Raw genomic sequence first — 14,854 nt, 5'->3', positions numbered from 1 at the left:
AAAATATTTGTCTTCTAAGGAAACCTGGTTGGAAATCAAGGTTTACAGGATTTTAGACAGAAACATACTTTATTTTAAAAAATTACAATAATCTCACGATTGTTTTAAAATATTTGAGACGACCCTAAAATAAACCATACTTCCGTAAATCTTGTCTGCAGAGTAATTTTTGAAACTAACTTTTGAAAATGTGTAATTCAACATACAATAAAACTAAGCTCTCTTTCCTCTGAATTATTTAAGACAATGAATTTTAGTATTTACTGGTGTTGTAAATACTGAAGGTTTTCAAGCTTCCCAATATGATATCAAGAAAGAAACATCAGTATCAAATGCACCCTAAGATGCAGTTCTTGGTTTTTCTTGGAAAATCCTCAGACATCTAACCTCAAGCTGTTTCTTTCTTTCTGTCCATTGCTTGTGCTGTGTTAGTGACTCAGTTTATGTTTTATGAGCCGTCTGCAGATCCCACAGTGCCCAGTTGTGTCTGTCTTTAGATTATTTTCTTGAAATCCAGGAGAGAGGCAAGAGAGGATTTCATCAGACCCTGAAACTCATACTATTTTGTATGACAAGGATCTAAGAAATGGGAATGGAAGATGAAAACACAAAGATCCTCTCTGCTCGGCTTTCAATGCTTTAAATATGAAAGTGGCTTCAGAAATCTTTCAGTCTCCATTCTGATAGCCAATTGCAAAGACAGAAATAATATCAGATTTTGGAAGAAAACTGTTTGAATGGTCTAACATTATAAATAAGAAATCTGAGTCTCACAGAGGTGAAGCAACTTGTCTAATGATCCAGAATTCATGGTAGAATTTGGACAAAGGAACAATGACTGATGTCCAGGTAATGCTTAGGAAAATATTTTGGTGCATGGAACTCGGGCAATCTTTATGTCATGGCCTTCCATGCTTCTGTAAGTTTGTTTTGCCTAACTGCAAAATGTTCTGTACAAAGAAACACTTAAGGATTCCAAACCAGTAGAATTTTTTGACCCTGAGTACAGATAATAGATATAAAGGAAACTCTATGTGTATGGAAACTAGTAAATGGATGTCTTTTCTATAGTCAATTTTATTATAGGATGGATGTCTGCACGTATTTTATAACAATAAAAAACTGTTCTCTGTCTTAATCACTATGTCATTTTTCTTCCTAAAGAAACCCCTTTTCATCTATTTCTTCTGGTACTTATACCCATATTTCCATACAGTATGGTCTTTTATAGAAATAGCAGTTAGGCTAATTCTTAGTAATTTTGGACATTATTTATTAACTTCCTGTTGGCAATTGAGGGTTTAGCTCAGTCCAAATGTTACTTATGCCAGAACCTAGGATTTAATTTCTCAACCCCTGGCGAGTGGGGACTTGACATCAGATTTACTGATTTTGGGAAAATCACTGAATTTCTTGCGACCAAATGTGTGGCAGTTTCATATCTGTCCCACTGCTGTATGCACAGATTGGAGTTCTTTGCAGATATAAAGTCAGTTATGACCCAATCTTTTGAGTTATGTATTATTATTCTTGTTTTCCAATGTTCTATAAAGAGGCTTAATGAGGTAAGTCCAAGGTTATATAACATGTAACTGGCAAAGCCGGGATTTAAACTCAGATCTCTTTGATTCCCAAGACGAACCTTTTCTGAATGTGTCATACTATTCCTAAAAGAAAGCTTCTTTCAAAGAGAACTTCTTTGGTTGGGTATCACTAGGTGCTGTGGCTGTTGCTACCTTCTTGCACGGGACACTTTGGGAAAGAGAATTCTGTAGGTTTTCAGGAGAAATATAGAGTCATCTTGATAATTCATTGCAAGAAGAGGCACGAGTGAAATAGAGAAGGGCACCTGGCAACTGGTGATGGGAAGAAGAGGCCAGGTTCCCAAATTGATTTCATGAGAGAAGAGGACAAAACTAGGTCCAGGAAGTAGCAGATCTGAACCGTTCCTGGACAGGTTGATTCTGAGAGATCCTTTGCATCCAGCTGGTTGGGGAAAACTTGGGCTACTAGGAGAGGTTTCTTCAACACAGGCTTGTATTGTATCTATAAGTGGCTTGTGTCTTCAGTACCAAGTATGAGAAGCACTACAGCGTCCTATGATATTGCTGAATGTAAATGGAAGAATGAAAGTGACTTTGACTCTTCCCTTCTTTCCTAGACTGGGGAGGAAGATGGCTCTTGCCCAAGAACTTGATTGCATTTTTTTTTCTTTTGAGGTCAACAGCCATGTGAGTGAGTGTGAGCCAGAGCAGAACCCCCCAGCTAGGCCACTCCCAGTGCCCCACAGACTGTGAAGTAATAATGTTTATGGTTTTAACGTGGTAAGTTTTGGAATAATTTATTACAGAGCAATGGATAGAACACTCTATATCAACTTTCCTCTGTATGTTTTTTTTAATTCTTTGATCACATGGGCTCTTGTTTCTAGACCCGCCCTTGGGCTAGTGGCATAATTTCCATCACTGAGCTTTAACATGGGCTGAATAGACTTCTGTGAATACTCTCTGAGATGTAACTACCATTTGCAAACTTACTCATGATTGCACTCTTTTTTTTTTTAAAGTTTACTTATTTTGAGAGAGACAGCGTGCCTGCGGATTGGGGTGGGGGAAGGACAGAAAGAGAGAGGTAGAGAGAGAGAGAGAGAGAGGGAGAGAATCTCAAGACACAGGACTTGAATTTATGAACTGTGAAATCATGACGTGAACTGAAATCAAGAGCCAGATGCTTAACCCACTGAACCCCCCAGAACCCCCCATGATTGCATTCGTAAAGGCAGTGATTTCAAAGTTTTGGTAGCATCTTTTGTCAGCCAAGGAAATGACCCTTGTGAGGTGTCTCTTTCAGTGACAAGTTGTTTCCAGCACCAGCAGGTCTGAAAGTATGTGGGTGTGGAGTGCTGAGTGGTGAAGGAGGGACCAACCCAAAATCCTGGGAACAGCAAAGTAAAGAGGAAACCCCATTGTGACAGAAGTGGTGTTATGTCATGGCATGGTAGAACAATGTGTGTGTTCTTTTGGGTTTTAAACTTGACTGTCTCTGAGAATTATGTTGTTTTTGGAAAAGGTGTGTGTGTGTGTGTGTGTGTGTGTGTGTGTGTGCATGCTTTGGTCTGTTTGACTGACTTAACAGTTACTTTTTGGGCAATGAAAAGAAGAGAGAAGCAAAACTATTGCTCACACTGGTGGAGAGACCTCAAAGAGAATGGGGTTTAGGACACCTCTACCTACCAAAGACAGAGGTAAATTTGATCTCTGTTCTGCTGGAAATGTCAGAACTTATTCTAACATAAATATTCTGTGAGCATTGAGGAGATCACTACAAAGCCTGATTGCTATGGGTAGGGCAGGAGGTTTTCTAGAAAGGTGGTGGAAATTCACATGAGAGTAGGGATTAGAAGAAAGTATATTGCAAAAAGTACAGAAGAGCACGATTAGGAGCTGGGAGAATCCACGAAGGCTCTTTGTGCGTTTTGACTTCTTGGATACCATTTTCTTTTAGAGCAACGGAAAAGCCTTACTTAGGATACAGAAAGACACATATCATCCCTCCCACCAGCCCCTGATTTGTAATTCCCTTGGTAATTCAATTCTTCAGGAAAGCCTTATGTGTGATGTGGTGGAGAAAAGAGGGCCAAAGCAGTGGAGGTGGCTATGGAATGTCTTGCTCCTCATTCAGACCTTTGATGGAGTCTGTGCACAGGCAGGGGGCATTCTGGGAACTGAGGAGCCATGTGGTTGGAGGTGGTCTGGCAAGGGACAGTAAGGACCCATCGCCAAGTGGGTCCTCTCTCAGGAGAGAGTCACACGAATCTTCTTCCTGCGCTTGCTTACGCTGTGCTAAAGGGAAGTGCATGCTGAAGGCAGGAGGCTGAAGCCCAGCTTACCTACCTTATTTGAGGAGCAGCTCAATTCTACCACAGAGCTGTCCGGGCTGTGGAAAGCAGAGCTCATTTATCTTGGAAAAGTCAATAGCTGCCTCATTTGTTCATTTTACTTATTTGTGCTTTTAAGACACGGAAGGCACAACTAATTGAAGGAACAGCCAATATGAAGATGCTGTCTGTGATTCAAAAGAGCAAATTAAAACCCCCAGTGACGATAGGTCTGGGATGGTGGTGGAGGCATCAGTATAGTCTTGGGGAATTTTCCAGTCATTCACAAAAAGGAGGAGCACGATGGGAGAGCCAAACCAAAAGCCCAGGAGCAACATCAACCAAGTTAGGTGATGAGGGATCCCCAGGTACCTCAAACTATAGGGGGGTGAAGACCAACTACCAACAGCCACAAGAGCTGTGTGCTGTTGGCTTCCATGTGAGAGAAACGGGAGAAACCAAGGGAGACATTGGTGTATGTGATGGATCTGAGAACAGGAGAATCCCCACATGGCCAGTGGGTGTTCCCTGGGAAGTGAATGAAGCTGGTTGAGCTCCCTTATTCCATCACAGGCATCTGGAGCCCTGCTACCATAAGCTCTTAGGCCTGAGCAAGCATGGCTTCCTTCTAGAACTGGGTCCACACTAGGGAGACACCTCTGGGTGGGACAAGGTTAGCAGGAGAGGGATAAGGGAGATGAAAAGAAAGGACACAGACAAAAGTGGGGGAGGAATGGGGCAAGGGCATCTCAGGAAACAAGGAACGTTAAATCATAACACAACATGGGGACAACAGAAGAGGGAGTTCTGTGAAGTCAGACTGTCTGCTGGTACCAACTCTTCTAAAAGGTCAGGAAAATTCAATTCGCATGAAAATGGGCAGCAGAACGATACCTAGGGGAAGTTCCATAGACAGATTATTAAGGATAAAAGAGAATAGGGAATGGAATAACCTTCTCCCAAATGATGAAAGTCTGCTGCAAAGACATTCTGTGTTATGTCATTTAACCTCTTCATATTAAAGGTGAGGAAAAGTGGGACCCTGGAGAGGTTTGGGAAGTGACCACACGTTCAGAAAATTAAAGAGTGACAAAGCTGGGATGTCTGGCCTATAAACATTTAGATTCATAGATTAAAATTTTTTAAATGTTTATTTATTTTTGACAGAGAGAGAGAGAGAGAGCATGAGCAGGGGAGGGGCAGAGACAGAAGGAGACACAGACCCCAAAGCAGGCTCCAGGCTCTGAGCTGTCAGCACAGAGCTTGATGTGAGGTTCAAACTCACAAACTGTGAGATCATGACTTGAGCCAAAGTTGGACATTTAACCGACTGGGCCACCCAGGAGTCTCTAGATCTTACAGATTTTAAATCTGATCCTTTTAAATATCATAAATGTGTTTGAACCCTTTAAAATTTTTTCCCTTGTTATCCCTGTGGTATGTTAAGTGTAAAGTTCAGACTAGAGTAAAAATTCTCCTTTGAAGTACTACTTGGCACTAATAATTAGTTGAGAAAATTTAAATACAAGTTATGATTTTTCAGGTTACTTTATCTGTTGAAACTAAAAAAAGGGGGGGGGGAGTACATTTTAAAGCAAGGAATCTTTTATGAAGGGAACCCATAATCGTATACAGACAATTTAATGGCTATGCATTCCTATACATATTGATATTTAATCTTGATCCTTTTGAGGGCAGATAGATTTGAGAAGTTAAATGGAGTGGAAGGAAAAGAGGTCAAGATAAACGGAAGATTATATATTCTCAGAAGTGTGTGTGTGTTTGTGTGTGTGTGTGTGAATGTGTGTGTGTGAGAGAGAGAGAGAGAGAGAGAGAGAGAGAGAGAGTGGGAGAAAAGGGAAGGGAAGGGAAGGGAGAGAAGGGAAGAGACGCAGAGAATAACAGAGGAGGGGGAAGACAATAATGAAAAAAAGAAGTTAATAATGAGCCGTGACTTTCCCCGAAAAAGCTAGCATTCAGCAAGTGCCCTCTTCCACAGATTTGTTAATGTTGAAAAGCATGTGTGTCCCCTCTTGGTCTTAGCTTGGTCTTCAGATTGCTTCCTTATGGCACTGACTTGGTAAGGTAGAAAGTGTCACCCTCATGTCACCATCTCCCCTGTGGTCTCTATTCTGGTAATTGTCTTCACAGGACAGGAGAGGGACAGACCTGGGCCGGGTTTCTTAAGGCTCGGACAATCTTAATTTATAACTGGACCCTCAGTAGGGACAGATGGGTGGCCCTGTGTGGATAGCTATGAGAGGGTCAATTCAAGGCTGAGTATGCTTCCCCTTGGTGACTTACTGTGCTCTAGAACATTATTTCCCTTAAGAAGTCAAGTGTATTTATTTCTATTTTCCCTGTTGTTGATGTTCTGCCCACTCCTCCTGTCTCCTTTATCCGTCTTTGATGTTTTTGTAATATCTGTGAGTGGAAAGCTAATTGTGGACTCTTCCTGTCTCTCATGTTATTCTCAACCATTGTTTGTATTTTCCCAGTGGATGACTCACATCTGTTTAGTTACAGGGAGGAAAGAATTCCTCAGGGTATAATTGAAAGAATTTGTTGAGTTTAGAATGGACTAGAGACACAGATTAATATTTAGAAAGCTTACTCCACTACCCGATATTACGCAGACAGGTTCTTTGGCCATTGCTTCTTTACAAGTGGGTGCCATGTACAATTCTTGACAGTAATCTCTCTGAGAGTGACTGCATCACCTCGACAGAACTGAAAAGGGACCTAGAAAAATGAAACAAAAAATATATAACAAGGAGGCACATTGGGGAAAATTCCCCATATATGTGCAATAAGTTGGTACGAGTGCACCAGAGGTCCAAATTTATGATGTTGACAGAACCCACATCTTGACCTCGGAGGCTAACCTGTTTGGGTTACTACAGAGTTTGCAAATCTGTCATTCTCGGTTGGTATGTTCTGGCTGTTGGCCAACTTAAGGTCTGAAGTCCAGACTTCCCAGTGGCTGGGAAGAGAAAACTGTTAGTGCTTTGTAAGTGTTTCAAATCTTTTAGGCCATTAGGGGACCATTTGGTATTCTAAGAAAGATAATTCACTAAAACAAAGTGTAATAGTATGAAATACCTAATGCAACTCTCCCAGTCAGTTATTTCTTATTCCTTAGCAGGCTAAGGGCACCCCAGTTGGCCTTCATCTCTTCCCACCGATGCTTACATTGCCCTTTGAGTGTTACTCTGTTGTAACACTGGGACCAATCTGCCTTGTGTTAAAATTGTTGGGCACTAAACTAAAATAAGGCTGTGTCCTATGAAGCAGGCTGGGTTTGAGGACCAGTTGGGTCCAGGACCCATGGAAGAGCCAATGAGACAAGAAGGGCTCCCTGATCTAGGCAGAAAGAGCACTGGAAAGAAATTAGATGGTAACTGACAATAATATTTCAGCTTCTTTCTTTCTACTCACATCTGACAGAGTTTGGCATCATGTGTGCACTAGTTGGCAAATAGTTAAGACAAACAATAAATAGCTAACACCTACTTTGGGATTTCAGGAAGGAGGGCGATGAGGAAGCTGCAGCCATAGCAAACAGGGGAGAGATGATGGTCTGGCTGGGGTTGGATTAAGAAAGAATGCCTAGGATTCTGTAACTGAGAACACATCTCAGTGGTTATCATGTTCCTTCTAGAAAACCATGAACAGGCTTCTGTAGCATAAACATAGACATAGAAGTCCCACCAACATGTTTCAGGACTGATTTATGGCACGTTTCCAATGCTGTTGCTATTTACCTTTTGGGGCAAAATTTCTGTGTTGTTCAGGGCTGATCTGAGTACTGTTGGATGTTTAGCAGCATCTCTGGCCTCTACTCACCAGATGCCAGTAGAACCTCCCTGTTGAACTGGGCATTTGCTGTCCCCTCCTCCCTCGGAGCCCTTGGGATGTTCAGGTGAGGTTGTGGATGCTGGGACATTAGATGTGGGAGCCACAGTGCTCCGGGCAGGAGGGGAGAGGCTGCTCCTCCGTTTTGATACCTTGGCATCTGGAGGATAAAGCATATTGTGGTACCCCTACATTTTTCATAAAGTTTCAAGGAATATTCATAGAGTCCAGTAGCTTCATCTTCCCCCCTTGATCTGGAAGAAAATTTGAACCAACTGGGGCCCTAGGACAGCTCCCAGTGACAGATGCCACCTTATTCTTCGAAACCCGTTTCCCTCTGAAGAGCTTGTACTGGACCGTGCTCTTTCTGTTATTCCCCACTTCTCCATCTCAAGAAACCAGACCTTGGTGTTGTCAGGTTTCAAGTTTGCAGGGCAGGAAGAGAAGCTTCCTGAGTACAACCTTTTACCTGGTGTTTGTTCCCCAAAGTCTCAACTCACGAAGAGATGATGCCGGGTCCTCTTGAGGGAAGGGAGAAATATTTCCCAAGTCAGAAGGGAAGTAGAGACCCGTGGTAGCCAGGGTCATTCTTCTCCCTGGCAGCACTCCCAGGAAGGCCAGAGAACCTCAGAAAGGTGTACCGGGTGTCCCTACGGATTTTTAGATTCTCATACCAGGACGCCTGCCCCAGCAGTCATTTTAATGTCCATGCTTGACTCAGGAGTATAAAGTCACCTGCCTCCAGAGCTCTGACCATGTGAGTCTCAGGCACAGGTTATATATTTCAAAGATTGTTGCAATGATATCTTTCCTTTCACCTGCTCATCCACAATGCAGACTTTCCCATCTCCTATCAAATGGTGGGAACTATTTCCTCTCTCCTTGAATCCTGGCTGGCCGTACGGCTCTCTTGGGAACAACAAAATGTGGCAGAAATGATGCTGCCTGACATCCAAATAGGCTGGCTTTCTTGGGACACTCGCTCAGTGGGAAGCCACATACAGGAAGTCCAGCTACCCTGAGATTTTTATACTGGGAAAGGCACACTGTGGATGTTCCAGTCAATAGCCCCACGGAACTCCCAGCCATCAGCCATTCACAGCTGACAGCCATGTGCTGTAGCATCTCAGACATCCAGCCCAGAGGAGCGTTCACGTGCCCGAAGCCCAAGTCAATATCTGACTGTGGCCGCATAAGAGAGTGGAATGAGAATGGCCCAGCACTACCCTTTCCAAATTCATGAGCCACAGAATCACAAGGAAAATAAAATCATTGTTTGAAACCACTACGTTTTGGGGTAATTGGTTACTTGGGGCACTGAATCAGCCCACATCGCCTTGTTCATTGCTGCATACCCTGCCCGCAGCACGATGACTGACACATAGTAGCTGCTCAGTTAATTCATTCAACTAATATTGAGAAAAAGAGCAGAAAACATGGAATAAAGAAATTAGGTTAAATTTAGGATTTAGAAGCGAGGGCAGGAGAGTTTAACAAATGTGCTCTTTTTTGGTTGCAATTGCTTTAGCATAAGAAAAGCCTTTAATCTCTGTGCTTTGGCCTGGAGGAGGCCCAGCCTTCCTCTGTAAAGATGATTGTTTTACTGGTCCTTTCAACTGAAAGATCACATTTCCCTTTAGAAGTTGCTTGAAGACTTAATGTTTATTATCGCGCTTAATTAAAAAATAACACCTCAGGCTTCTGAAGTGTTCTGATTCCTACTCGCATGAATTTAAAGGAAATATTTAATTTTTCTCTCTGTAATTTTCCTGCTTAGCTAATAATTCTGGGCCAGCCATACGCTGCATTCAGATGAGATTCCTTTCAAAGAGTATTGATTCACTGTCTGGAGTGAGTATCTATAAAAATGAATATTTACGCAAAATGGAATATTATCAACCCAGTTGTCCAGAGCTTTCTTGGCAATTCTGTCCAAACTTTTTACAGTCATGGCTTTCATTGCTTCTGCTCTTGTCAAAAGTAGGAGTTCAGTTTGAATTCCTACTACTGCCTCTTTATTTTCAATTTGAAAGTAAATTAGGTAAGTCAACGTCAGGTTTAAGGTCATCTCTGGAGGGATGCACTCTGCATGAGCCGCATTAGAGTATTTGCATAGAGTATTTTGGGGTATGTTCTCTCAAGAATGGGGATAATACCTCCTTCATAGGATTGTGACATGTGCATATAGAAGTTAATTTCTTGATATTTTCTCACCAATGGGCCAGATCAATCATATTTTTGTCCTTAGAGTGGCCTGCATGTTCTTGTCCTCGTTGGCCTTATTCCATGCATGTATCCCCAGCATCGCGTAATTCTGCACCTAATTAAATACGTTTTTGTACTGTGTTTGCTATGTTTTAAATTGTTCATCTTGGTTTTATACTGTAGAGTTTTAGTATACAGAGAGTCCTGTAGCCTCAGGATGCCTAGCACAGTGATGAACAACGTCAGGTCTCCAGAAATACTTGCTGTTTTGTGCTGCCCTCTTGTTTTCAAATCTGTGGTCTTGGGATCCAAAGATACTCCTGAATCAACTGGATGACTGACTTATTCTGACCCTCCTTTAGTCTGGAAAGCCTGGAAGGGGGTGTGCCGTTTCTCAGAGCGCTTAGGCACATGTTAAAGGGAGGACATTTGGGGCGCCTGGGTGGCGCAGTCGGTTAGGCGTCCGACTTCAGCCAGGTCACGATCTCGCGGTCCGTGAGTTCGAGCCCCGCGTCGGGCTCTGGGCTGATGGCTCGGAGCCTGGAGCCTGTTTCTGATTCTGTGTCTCCCTCTCTCTCTGCCCCTCCCCCGTTCATGCTCTGTCTCTCTCTGTCCCAAAAATAAATAAACGTTGAAAAAAAAAATTTAAAAAAAAAAAAGGGAGAACATTTTCCAGGGGAGCCGTTGATACGTTTCACAAAGCAAATGGAATTTTCATTAGCGGGGTGTTTATTAAATGAGCATGTCCCTATGTTTTGAAGAAAGCTGGGGAGACGGATGAGCTAATTCTCTTGGTTAGTAATGGAACCTGTGGTCCCTGAAGGGAGCGTCCAGAGTCCCCTGCTTGCCAAGAAGTGTTGAAAGTCAGCTCTGGAGTAAGAAGTTAGAAAAGCAATGTGTGAACATTGCAGCCAGACCCATCTCCAGATGATGAGACTTCTGAGGAAAACATGTGTGGGGAGTTTAAGCACATCCTGGAATAATCAATTTCAAGAGATGGACCTTCCACTTGCTCTCTGATGGCAGGGACCGCCTAGGAGGCATGATCCTGGGGCATGGTGGCAATGTCATGTTCTACACTCAGTGTCCTTACACTGCAGCTTCTCACGGGCTCTGTCTTGGAAGCCCGAGTGCTGGAAGCAGTCCCAGCTTCCTGCCTGTGTGGCTTTCGGGACTTTGTTTAATCTCTCTATGTCTTGGTTTCCTCATCTATCAAATTGCGTTGAAAGTACCTACCTCAGAGAATCGTTGGAATGATGAATTAGAGTCACGTCAAGAAAACCTTTCTGGTGGTTCTTGGCCATACAAGATAGTATCACAATTCTTATATCTGCTTTGAGACAAGCTTCCATTGGCACCACCGGGTTTTCTCGTGCAGTGCCTCCTACACAGGAAGGACCCCGTGTAGAAACTGTAAAAGCCACCAGCTTAGACGCTGCACAGAGCTGGCTTCTGTGAACAAAGAGGAGCCTGGGAAGCAGAGACCTGCTGAGACCAAAGAAAACAAGTTGTTTCTCCGGGGAGCAGAGAGATTTTCTCCCTTGGTAGCAAAAAGTGGCTCTCTGGACCTCCCCAAATAAACCATGGAAAAAAAGAGGCTTTAGACCAAGGGAAGTTGTTCAGCTCCTGTCTCCCTTACTTTTCCTTGGGGGATGGCTGATGCCCTGTGGGAAGAATTGAAAAAGGTTCTGTTTTTAATGGCAAATGTGCTCAGAGATCACGCTTTTATTTCCATTTTTCATTCTAGACTTTACTACCGGGACGCATGCATGGGTTTTAAAAGATGAGACTGTTTAGCCATTGAAGCATTTGGCCGGTCCCACTCAGACTCCATGGAACCACAGATACGACTCCTTGGAGGGAAATTCCTTCTCTTCTTCCCTCCAAGGCAGTTTAGCAGGGCAAGATGGCATCATCATCTTTGTTTGGGTTTCATATATAAGCTCTCTGTTTCCCTCTTCATTGTGATTACGGAATACGTGGGCATGCATCGTGCTGGGCATACTTTCTAGGGAAATGGTGTAAGGTCTGGGTGATGGGTAGACTACACCCTCGAGGGGTCAGGCAGTTTCTGTGAGTTTACACAGGACACTGGGAGAAAGAAAAACAGAGCCTTTCCGTCTATGCAGACTCCCTGCCTCTTGTGTGTATCCCCTATGGCGTTCCAGGCAGGGTGAAACCACTAACATGCCAGCTTCTTTTGAAAATGAGGAGGATGCCATTAAAGCAGATGACTTCAGAACAAGCAGATGTGGGGAGAGAAATGGGGCCAATGGAGGTTGTGGGTCATTCTGTGTGCTCCGGAGGTTTTCTCATGGCATTCTGGAAAACGTTTCATTCTCCATGAAAGCATCGTCAGTTATCGATTGCGGCTTTCTCTTGGGTGGAGAAAATTCCCGTCTTGGCTAACCTTACTTCGTTTTCAGCCTTTGTTCAAGTGTAAAGAGCCCTGGATGTCTCTTTGCTCTTTTGCCTCCTTACTAATTCCATGAGTCTGTGAGACTCCCGCTCCAAAGTATTCAGAGATCTGTGAGAGGCATTGACTGGGGGAGTGGTCACCTCAGAAAGCATTTATGAAGGAAGCCAAAGTTGCCCAGAACAAGGGAGAAGGAACCTGGGGTTTCTGTGACAGAGACAGGGATTGTAGAGCATCTTGTTTCTTCTGACCAGCCCAAGCTGTTCTTCTATCTAAAGCATAGGCAATGACCTATGGATTGCTGAGACACGTTTTAAAAAGCATCTGGAATTAGGCAATTAGTTCTCGCTTAATGCAGAATGTCAAATCAGGTCCACTGATTCTCTAATTGATCAATTGATTCATTATTTCCCTTGCATGGCTAGATGTGGACATAGGCCAATTAGAGAAATAAAGTAGAAGAAAAAGTTGAGAAAGTGGACTCAAAGATGTATTATCCCTCAAAAGAAATACACTGTTTATTTATCTGCCAGTAATTGCTTGTTTATTAAGGTGGCCGCTTGGAGAGAGAGACAATAGCAGAGATTGTCAGTAATACAGAGAGGTTATGTGTTTCCTGTAAATAGATGGTGATGTGTTTCAGATATTAAGGCTTCCAGATCATAAAGAAGCACTGAGAGTGTCTAGGCTGTAAAACTCAATATGGGCTATTGTCCATCATGAAAGGGAGTTTCACTCAAGCCATGACCTTTCACTCAAAGTTGCTCTGGGTAAGACAAGTTGCTGGGCGCCATAAGGATTCGCTTTGGAGCTGTGCCTTTAGGGGAGATAGCATGCTACATTGCAAAGAGTACGGGCTTTTAGGTCAGCTGATCATGGTTTCCAACACAAGTTTATCACATATGAACTGCGTCAAAAACTGTGTAACCTTGGGCTTGTTTCTTAGCATCTTTGATCATCCCTACCTGACCGGTAAAATGGCATCATGGTTAAAAATGTGGACTTCACAGCTAGGGTGCTGGGTAGGAATCTCGGTCTGTCACTTTATTTTTATTTTTATTTTTCAATTTTTTATTTAAATTCTAGTTAGTTAACATGGAGTGCAATGTTGGTTTCAGGAGTAGAATTCAGTGGTTCTTCAATTACATACAATACCTAGTGCTTATCACAACAAGTGCCTTCCTTAGTACCCACCACCCATCTAGCCCATCCCTCACCCACCTCCCTTCGTCAACCTGTTTGTTCTCTGTCTTTAAGAGTTTCTCATGGATTGTTTCCTCCCTCTCCACTAACCGCCCCCTGCTCCCCCCCATATGTTCATTTTTTTAATTTAAAAAAATTTTTTTTAATGTTTTTATTTATTTTTGAAGGAGAGAGAGACAGAGCATGAGTGGGGGAGGAACAGAAAGAGAGGGAGACACAGAATTTGAAGCAGGCTCCAGGCTCTAAGCTGTCAGCACAGAGCCTGATATGGGGCTTGAACTCATGAACTGTGAGATCATGACCTGAGCCAAAGTCGGACGCTTAACCGACTGAGCCACCCAGGCACCCCATGTGTTTTGTTCACTGTTACTTTAAAGCCATAGGACCTTGAATAAGTTGCTTAACTTCTCTGTGCCTCTGTTTCCCCCTCTGCCCAGCTTGTGGAAGAACTAGTCGATACCCAGACCCAGATTGCACTGGCCCACCTGAATTTAACTACAGGTGGGCTTCTCACACTGATGGCTTCCCATCTCTTCTCTAGAAGGCTGAGGGCTATCTCTTGGCAGCAGAAAGCTCTCTCCATTGGACAGCCAAGGTCTGACCTTGTGGGAACACATGCCCTGAGATGACCTTCAAGCAATGGGAATGAGGGTCCTGGATAAATAGTGCAGCTGCCCCAAGAGCATCTTACCTGGTTCCTCTGAAGGTCGCCAGCAGGATTGAGCCCCCTTGCCCACAATGACATATCCTTTACTGAGCAGTCTTCCTTTCATGTCTCACATTCACCATGCCCTCATTCATTTGTTCATTCATTTATTCACCTCCCTAAATCAACTCCTTGCACCCAAACCCTTCTCTCAGGGGCTGGTTTGGGGAGAACCCAAATTAAGACACACTGGTATCGACTCTAAAGCGGAAGGCACCTAGAGCAGTGCCTGGCACACGGTAAATACTTAGAACATATTAGCGATTTTTATCAGGTCTACTCTGGAGATTTGGAGAATTAAGTTAATGTATAGGACTCACTACAATGCATTCACCACTCCATCTACTAGTGCCAACCACGAGCTTGGTACCATTTACCCTCGACTCGATTGTGTTTTGTCATGACCTGGCCTCTGAACCTCTCTCTTCTGACATCGTCCACCTCTCCCCTTTCTTCCCCAAACTTATCTGTGCTCTTACTCCTCTGAATTTCTGACCCATAAAACCATCAGCTATCATAAAATGGTGGTTGTTTTAAGCCACTGACTGTTTAAGGCTTTACTGAGGCATGATTGGTATGATAACTGCACATA

General features: G+C 43.3%; 1 pseudogene; it reads right to left on the bottom strand.

Moving 5' to 3' along the window:
- LOC124524158 (uncharacterized) overlaps window positions 1-14,329 on the bottom strand; it is a 62,180-nt pseudogene extending 47,851 nt beyond the window's left edge.
- Window positions 14,330-14,854: the final 525 nt, after the last annotated feature.

This window comes from Lynx rufus, unplaced genomic scaffold, assembly GCF_022079265.1.
Source record: "Lynx rufus isolate CCGP_SWC_20201006 ecotype Redwood Valley unplaced genomic scaffold, mLynRuf1.p SCAF_10, whole genome shotgun sequence".
NCBI classification, from domain to species: domain Eukaryota; kingdom Metazoa; phylum Chordata; class Mammalia; order Carnivora; family Felidae; genus Lynx; species Lynx rufus.
This window is presented reverse-complemented; position numbering and strand designations above follow the sequence as displayed.